Source organism: Balearica regulorum, chromosome 25 (assembly GCF_011004875.1).
Source record: "Balearica regulorum gibbericeps isolate bBalReg1 chromosome 25, bBalReg1.pri, whole genome shotgun sequence".
Classification (NCBI taxonomy): domain Eukaryota; kingdom Metazoa; phylum Chordata; class Aves; order Gruiformes; family Gruidae; genus Balearica; species Balearica regulorum.
The window spans coordinates 5,091,805-5,099,546 of NC_046208.1; positions in this window are offsets into that span (position 1 = coordinate 5,091,805).

Consider the following 7,742-nt stretch of genomic DNA (forward strand, 5'->3'; position numbering starts at 1 on the left):
GACGGGCACGGGCACGCGGGAAACGGCACGTGGGAGGGGCGGGGAAAGAGCAAAGGGAGGGACGGGCCGGGGGGGCGGAGACACGGACCCAGCGGCACGCGGGGGGGGGGGGGGGGGACCCTGCACCACCGGGTGGGCGGAGGGACGGAGGGAGGGATGGAGGGATGGACAGAGGGACGGACAGAGGGAGGGATGGAGGGAGGGACGGATGGAGGGATGGATGGACAGAGGGACAGAGGGATGGATGGAGGGATGGACAGATGGAGGGATGGATGGAGGGACAGAGGGACGGAGGGATGGATGGAGGGAGGGATGGATGGAGGGATGGATGGACAGAGGGACGGAGGGAAGGACAGATGGAGGGATGGATGGACAGAGGGACGGATGGAGGGAGGGATGGAAGGAGGGACGGAGGGATGGATGGAGGGAGGGACAGATGGACAGAGGGACGGATGGACAGAGGGATGGAAGGAGGGACGGAGGGAGGGACAGATGGAGGGACAGAGGGATGGAGGGACGGACGGATGGAGGGACGGATCTGCAGGCACAGGCTGAGACGACAGACCCACGGGGCTGCCATGGGGACCCTGGGACCCCAGGCAGGGGCTGTGCCGGTGCCACCCACGGCAGAGCCCCGGGCGGTGGCGGGGTCCCAGCCCTGATCCCGGCACACGGCTAAGCCGCTTTGCCCGCACGGCGACCAGATGGCCCAGCTAAGTGGGTCAGGAGGGAGCGGGGGGATAGCGGGGAGCAAGGAGCCCCATTTTGCTTCCCAATAGCTAAAAAAATGAATAATGAAGTGACATGAGATGAAAGAGAGGAGCCTGGAGACGGCGGAGCTGGGGGGACACGGTCCCCGGTGCCTGGGCTGATGGTGGGACGGGGCTCGGTGCCACCGCAGAGCATCCTGTGCCAGCGGGATGGCAGCGCTGGGGAAAAGCAGCTCCTGCTCTGCAGCCCCCGGGCTGAACCTGCCGCACAGCTGGGGTCCCCCTCCTCCTGCCTGTACCGCCTGCCTGTACCCCCTCCCAGCCCAGCGCTGCTGTGCCACGGCTAAAAATAAATTCAGCAATTTCTAGGAAAGTTCCTTGGAGAGAGCGTGGGCCAGCAGGAGCGAGCGTGGGCCAGCAGGAGCGAGCGTGGGCCAGCCGGAGCGAGCGTGGGCCAGCCGGAGCGAGCGTGGGCCAGCCCAGCCCAGCCGGAGGAGTGTGCGGGGTCCTGGGGGAAGCAGCGTGCCCTGGGAGCAGACCGGGGGGGTCACCGAGCCCCCCTGCGTGGCTGGAGGCAGCCCTCGGCACTTGCAGCATCCCCAAATCCCAGGTGAATGTTTTTCCCCGTCCATCGCTGCCCAGAGCATCCGGATGGGGAAAAAAGGGAGTCGAGGCTGGGGCAGCGCAGGGGCTGCTCATCCCTGGCCTGGGGAAATCTCCCCGTTACTTACCCCCAGGATGGGGGAAGGATGCCAGGGGGGCCGAGGGCAGCACCGCCTCCAGTCCCAGGGATGTGGCATCTTCGTGACCAGGGTGGGAGGGAGAGCAGCCAGGGGGCAAATTTTTGGCAGGCGACGAGAGCCAGAACAGTGCCACGGGGTATTTCTGCTCCAAAACCGGCTGTGAGAGACATCAGCCCCCTCCGCTCTGCTCCTGGGCCCCCAGCAGATAATTGGGGACAGCTTTGCTGAGCTGCTAAGCTCCCGTTTAAGCAGCTAAGCGCGAGTGGCCGGATTTCCAGCCAGCGCATCCCTCCGGCTGCTCACCCAGCCAGAAATACCGGGGAGGGGGTAAGCGCTGCCACCCCCCCGCCAGGCACAGCCCGCTCCAGCTCTGCCTCGCCACTCACCCGCAAAGGCGTTAACTCCGCCGTCAGCAGAGATTAATTTTGCCCTCGGCTCTGCGCCGCAGCTGTGAACGTGCACGAGCCGGCGTGTTTTCCCTCGTCGCAGTAACGCGGTGCAGGAGGAGCCCGGCTGCATTCAGACCCCGGAAGGAATTTGCGAAGAGCGGGGTAAGAGATGATCTCCAAACCAGGACACATTTGCTTTGCTGACAAACGCCAGAGCTCCCACGGCTGCAGTTACAGCGATCCTGCCCAGCGTTTTGCCTCGTGGCCCAGAGGAGGGGAACGGCAGGTATTGGTAAGAACGGGACCCGACGCAGCTCGCGTTATTTCTCCTTGACCTACACTGGCATCTCCGAACACGTTTCTCGCCGTCTCCAGCCCTCGCTGCCCCCCCTTGCCGGGGCAACATCAGGCTGTTGGCGACATCCCTCCAAATTCTCTTTTCCAGGCTGCGAACGTACCAAGCCAGTTCAGGGACGGCTTTCTCCTCCGGTGACACTTTACTGCCCATTCCCCAAGTTCACGTGCGCGGGTAACGGCGCCGCGAAGAAGAGAGACCACACGCCAAGCAGAGCCGTGTGTGAAATACCGGTGTGTTTATTGGTTGGCACTAGATTACAGCCTACGCTCTTGTCAAACTCGCATCCACAAATTTTATGTTTTACTTTTTTTTTTTTTTTTTTTAAAACCTTTTAAAGACAGTGATGATCTCCCCCTCGCGCACAACTCAAACAGAGGAAACCCCTTGAGAAAGGGCCCCGGCTGCCAGCTGCCGGACACCAGCGCAGCTTCACACCGCCTCGGCATCTGGCCCAACACACACCCCGGGCTCTTTGCAGAGAGGGACGGGGGGTTGTAACGATACCAGAGCTGAGCGTGGACATCGAGCCCTCCAGCCTTTCTGGGAACGCTGCGGGTGGAAAGGTCAAAATTACGTAGGAATACGCTATACCTGCCAGCCAAGACCAAGCAGGAGCAAGAGAGCACCTGCGTTATTCATGGGCTCGAGCTAAGATCTGACCCTCCAAGGAAACAAAACGTGTTTTCTACTGAATGCATTTGACTTTGAACAAATGCATGGTAAGTAAGAATGAGTCCAAGTCAGTAAGAAAGAGAAAAAACATCAGCTGAAACGCTAGATTTCCAAAGTGCCCTTGCAGTTGTAAAGCGTTTTTGCAAACCATTTCAACTTAATGTCTCATTTAAAGAAAACCCCCATGTTAACTTTACCAGACTAGAAACACAAAGCACTGGAGCGAGGAACAGAAGTCTGCAGCCAGAAAAATAAACCAAGACAGATTATGGGCATTACAAGTCCAAAACCATCTAGAATTGATGGAGAATTGAGTATTTAACTTAAAATTCACTGAAAATCACTGCAAGTCTCGGGCTTATTTAATTGTAGTAAATTAGCAAGTTTGTTCTCCACACCAGCTTTTCCTGCTCCAAACTGACACTTCCGTGTGGGAGCTGGGCAGCAGCACAAGAGCATCCTCCAAAGACATCCCAACAGACACCACCAACTCAGGGGAGCAGGAAAGCCCGGGAGATCGCTCACCAGCCGCGCTCTGCTGCTGCCATCGTCCGCCCCGGGCCTGGACACTTGCATGACTCGGAAAAATCATCTGCAAGGTTTAAACGAAACCACTTTCCATGGGGACTGCTCACGCTGGCGCTGCCAAGCCAGAGAGGTCGGTATCGAAGTCCTGCCCTTGGCCGCGAAGGTGAGTTCGAACGTACCGGCTCAGACACAAAGAGAGGAGACAAAGCCCTGCAGCTTCGATCTTGGAGGTTTCTCAGTTCGCTAAGGAGGGGAAAAGCCTTCGGCAGACGTGCTCGTGCCCGCCGCCAGCCAGGCCGTGCCGTTGGCAGGGTGGTGTGCCCTGGGTGTTCGTCCCAGCGCCAGGCACGGGCTCCGAGGGGGTCGGGATCCTGCCCTGCACCTCGGGGTGCTGCCAGGGAGTCTCGGGTACACAGAGTTCATGGAAACACTGAGCAGAGAGTGCCAAGTGATGGTTCCAGGTCTTCTGATTTAATAAATAGAAAATAGGACATACAGGAAGTTCAGTAAACACTCTTGAACCTCCCAAGATTAATCTGAGGCAATTCTAGAGCCAATTTCTCAAGTATAACTTCAAAATTCTCACTTCCCCCCACACACCAAAAAAAAAAAAAAAAAAAAAAAAGAAAAAAGAAAAAAACCCGCTACCAACTAGCACCAAAAAGAGATTTTATAAATCTCCTGAATACATCTTCAGTCAAGCATTTTCACCCAGCTCCACCTCTCTCAATTACGTACAGACCTCATGACACTCCACCCAGTAAAACACTACACGTAGCTACGCACCACATTCCACCGCTGAAGCCCAGTCCTCTCTAACCCTATTAACTTCACTCTAACGTTGAGAAAAGTGAGGCAAGCGTGTATATCTATCTATCTATCTCGATATATCTCTGTATGCTGCAGCGTCCAACACCGAGACGCGATGGCAGAGCACACCAGAAGGTCACTGCATCCCCGGCTGTGGTGTACCACTAGATGATGCTATCTTATTAAGCAGGAGGGAAGAGAGTCTCATTTAAAAGCAGGACCAGAGCAGTCAGTGAAGTACACAACGCTGAGGATCTAAGATAAAAGCTCTTCACACCAACAAGCGTCTGCACTGACTTTGTTTCTTGGTGCGAGTTTGGCTAAAGAAACCAATGAATTTTGATTCTCTCCTGAGAATCGGCACCAGTCGTAGCTTCTACTCCGGGTAAGTTAAATATTCAAACCTGATTTTCACAAAGCTCCCAGATCGCTCACGTTTCCTTTCACTGGATGCTTCGCGCAGGTACAAACATCGCATCCGGCTGTCTGAAAAGCACAAACATCCGTTTGGGATAAAGAGTGTTTCTGAGAACGAGCGAGAAAACCTGAAGTTGTTATAATGGGAAAGGCAAACATTCGATCTGTGCGGCTTCAAGTATTTTGCTCTTCTGGAGCAACCAGCACGTTGCAAAATGGTGAACACATTTTCTGCAGGGAAAAGCTGAGGCAGAGGCCCAAAGTCCAGGCTAGAACTGGGAACCGAGGATTCCTGACATTCCCTACCCACATTTTTAGCCGCTGAATACTTTGTGCCCGCACAAGGGAAAAAGCAACACCAGCAGATTCCGATCCCTTTTCATTTTTCAGTGTATCGAGTTTGCTTTAAGGCACATTCAAGATCACACCAAATTAAACTGCCTCCTCGCTCAGCAGAAATCTGGGAAGCGCACCCTGCGTTCATCTGCTGAGTAAAAAAGTGATAAAGCTTGAAGTGCAGATCCTCTCCAGCCCCCAGCCATCTCTTACCTCTCTCGACGGCAGCGAGACCCAAGTCCATCATCAGAGGAGACGCAGGGGGTGCGTGGGCAGAGCTGGGAGGCAGACCCCAGGTAAGTCAGGCTCTGCTCCTTCCCCTCCAGCGCGGCGCAGCGCTGGTATTTCACAGCACAGCTGCTGGAGAACACGCCTGCCTTGCTAAGCTGGAACCAAATCAACCTAAGGAGGAACCATGTCCCCAGAAGGGAAGAAAAAGGAAACAAATCCCAAAGGACAGATTTCAAGAAGATGTTGAGAGACAGCAGGTGGATTCACCTCTCCTGCCACCGAGGCAGGAGATGTTATCTGCGAGGAGCCCTGGCTGGGCCCCCCACCCCGTAAATCTAACTGTTTCTGACAGCGTAACGCACCCAGAACTCACTTAAATCGCAGCACGTTTACTATCGAGAACCAACAGCCGCTCCCAGGTCTCTCTTGCATCTTACCGTACTGCACATGCACAAGGGATGGGGGGGAGAAACAGCAAGACTTTAACAAGGCAGATACACTGTCCCCATCTGATCCACGCAGCAAAAAACTGATTATGAAGTGCCCCTCCATTAAAGCCCGTATCTGTATTCCCTTCTATTCGGTTTTAATTACAGTTTCTGGCTAGTGGAGTTTATCAGTTATACCAGCCTACGACTTCAGCTCTGTTTAACAGCATTAAACACAAACAAGTGAGCCAACCATCAGCAACTTCTGAATTAATTTTGCTACAGGTGACGCAACTGCCCTCCACTTACTGAACAGCCTCCTTCCAACACCCCTCTTTGACAGCTTCATCTCAAGATATTCCACCTGTAAAACCACCCAGAGGCTGCACGCCTTGTTCCCAAAGTTCAAAATCAGGAGCAAGGAATGTTTACCCTATCCAGCACTCGTACTTCTAAGAAGTCACTGCAGTTCTGAGCAAGGGTTTGCTGGGCTCTGCCAGAGCCCAGAACAGCTCGGCCAGTGCTGGTCAGAAGTAGAAATGCCGTGCAAAGATGAAGGAGGTACAAACCTCCCCGGCTTTCTAACAATACCGAGTTTCTCTATCGCCAATAAACTATTGTCTGGAATGAAACAACCCATCTTTGTGAAGAAACCAAAAGACATCTTTGTGAAGCGACTAGAAGTACTTCAACAGCGCTGAATGGCAGATTTCAGGGGGAATGGGAAACTCTCCTTTCGCGCTTCTCATCTCCCAGGAAAAGGCATCACCTCCATCTCGCCCTCGCAGCCAGACACCAGTACCAGCGTGCACAGCCCTGTGGCACGCCTGTTAAATACTGCGGGAAAGCTTCACCAAATGGAAAGCCATAGGTGTGACTTTTAACTGAAAGAAGGTTCTTCCTTTTGAAACGTGCCTTTGAAAAGCCTCAGTGTGAGCACAGCCAAATTTGAAACCCAAACCCCGTTTTACAGGAACCACTTCAAGACAAAGTGGCTTTACGTTTTCTACAGTAGGCGATTTCTAAGCTGCCTTTAACCAATGCATCGAAATCCTTGTTCCACCACACCAAAACCCGATTTGAGAGAGACTTCCTGCAGCTCAATACGTACGATTTCAGCTCCACTAAGATGAATTACACTTGGCACTCTACTGCAGAGAGACGTCCACCTGCCTCTTGAGTTTTACTCATCAGCTAAGATCATCAGAAAGGGACGGGATCTGACAAATCCTGCTGGAAGAATCAAGCAGTGGCCGCTGGAGACGCTGGTTTCCCAGAGGTGTCTTCTTTTTTCTCCTGCTCCCGTGCTGGAGTCCACAAACACCAGTACACCCGCTACCCAGCATCAGCTTAAGCCACCAGCTAACACTTTCCTGCCAGAGCAGTAATCCAAGCTGGTCTGTCAAACACTTCCAGTGACAGAGATCCAGATTTTTTCCGAAGTATTTTGAGGTTTTAAAGATCATCACGCTAAGCCGCAATGTCCGAGTGTTGAATGCACTTCCCTTCTTCCATTAAGGACTCAAATACGTTTAAAAATCCAGATGGCAGGATGCAACTCCACTATACGAGGATTTCTAATTTTGACAATACCAGGGGAAGTGAATTGATGTTGAAGAATGGGAACTGCTCAGAGAACCTCCCTGCGCTGAACAGTGGGTCTCCCTCTTACTTCATCACTCATCTTGCAACCCTGAGGTGACACTTAGGTGCATGAAGAAATCCAGTCCTCGAGCGTTTCGTGGGTCATTATTTTTCCCCCTCTTCCTCGCTGCAGGCAGACTTGCTTCTTGGTGTATCAAGAGTGAGGCGTCCTTGTATATAGCACAAACACACGTATGAAAAGCAGCAAGGGAAAAAGTAATCTTATTAGTGAAATTACCCTACCCCTTACAGAGGACACTGGAAGTCTTTCAGGAGACCCTGGGGTTCAGAGGTGTGCCGGAAGGTAATTAACAGTAGCCCCTCTAAGTCGGAGGCTGTGCATCATCGAAACACCGGGCATTGCTCCCAAACCGCCGGGCACTGCTCCCAAACCGCATCTCAGGGAACCCAGACAAGCGCCTGAAACCTGCAACTGGAGGGTGACTGACAAATCTGCTGCAGACTTGGTATTCCTC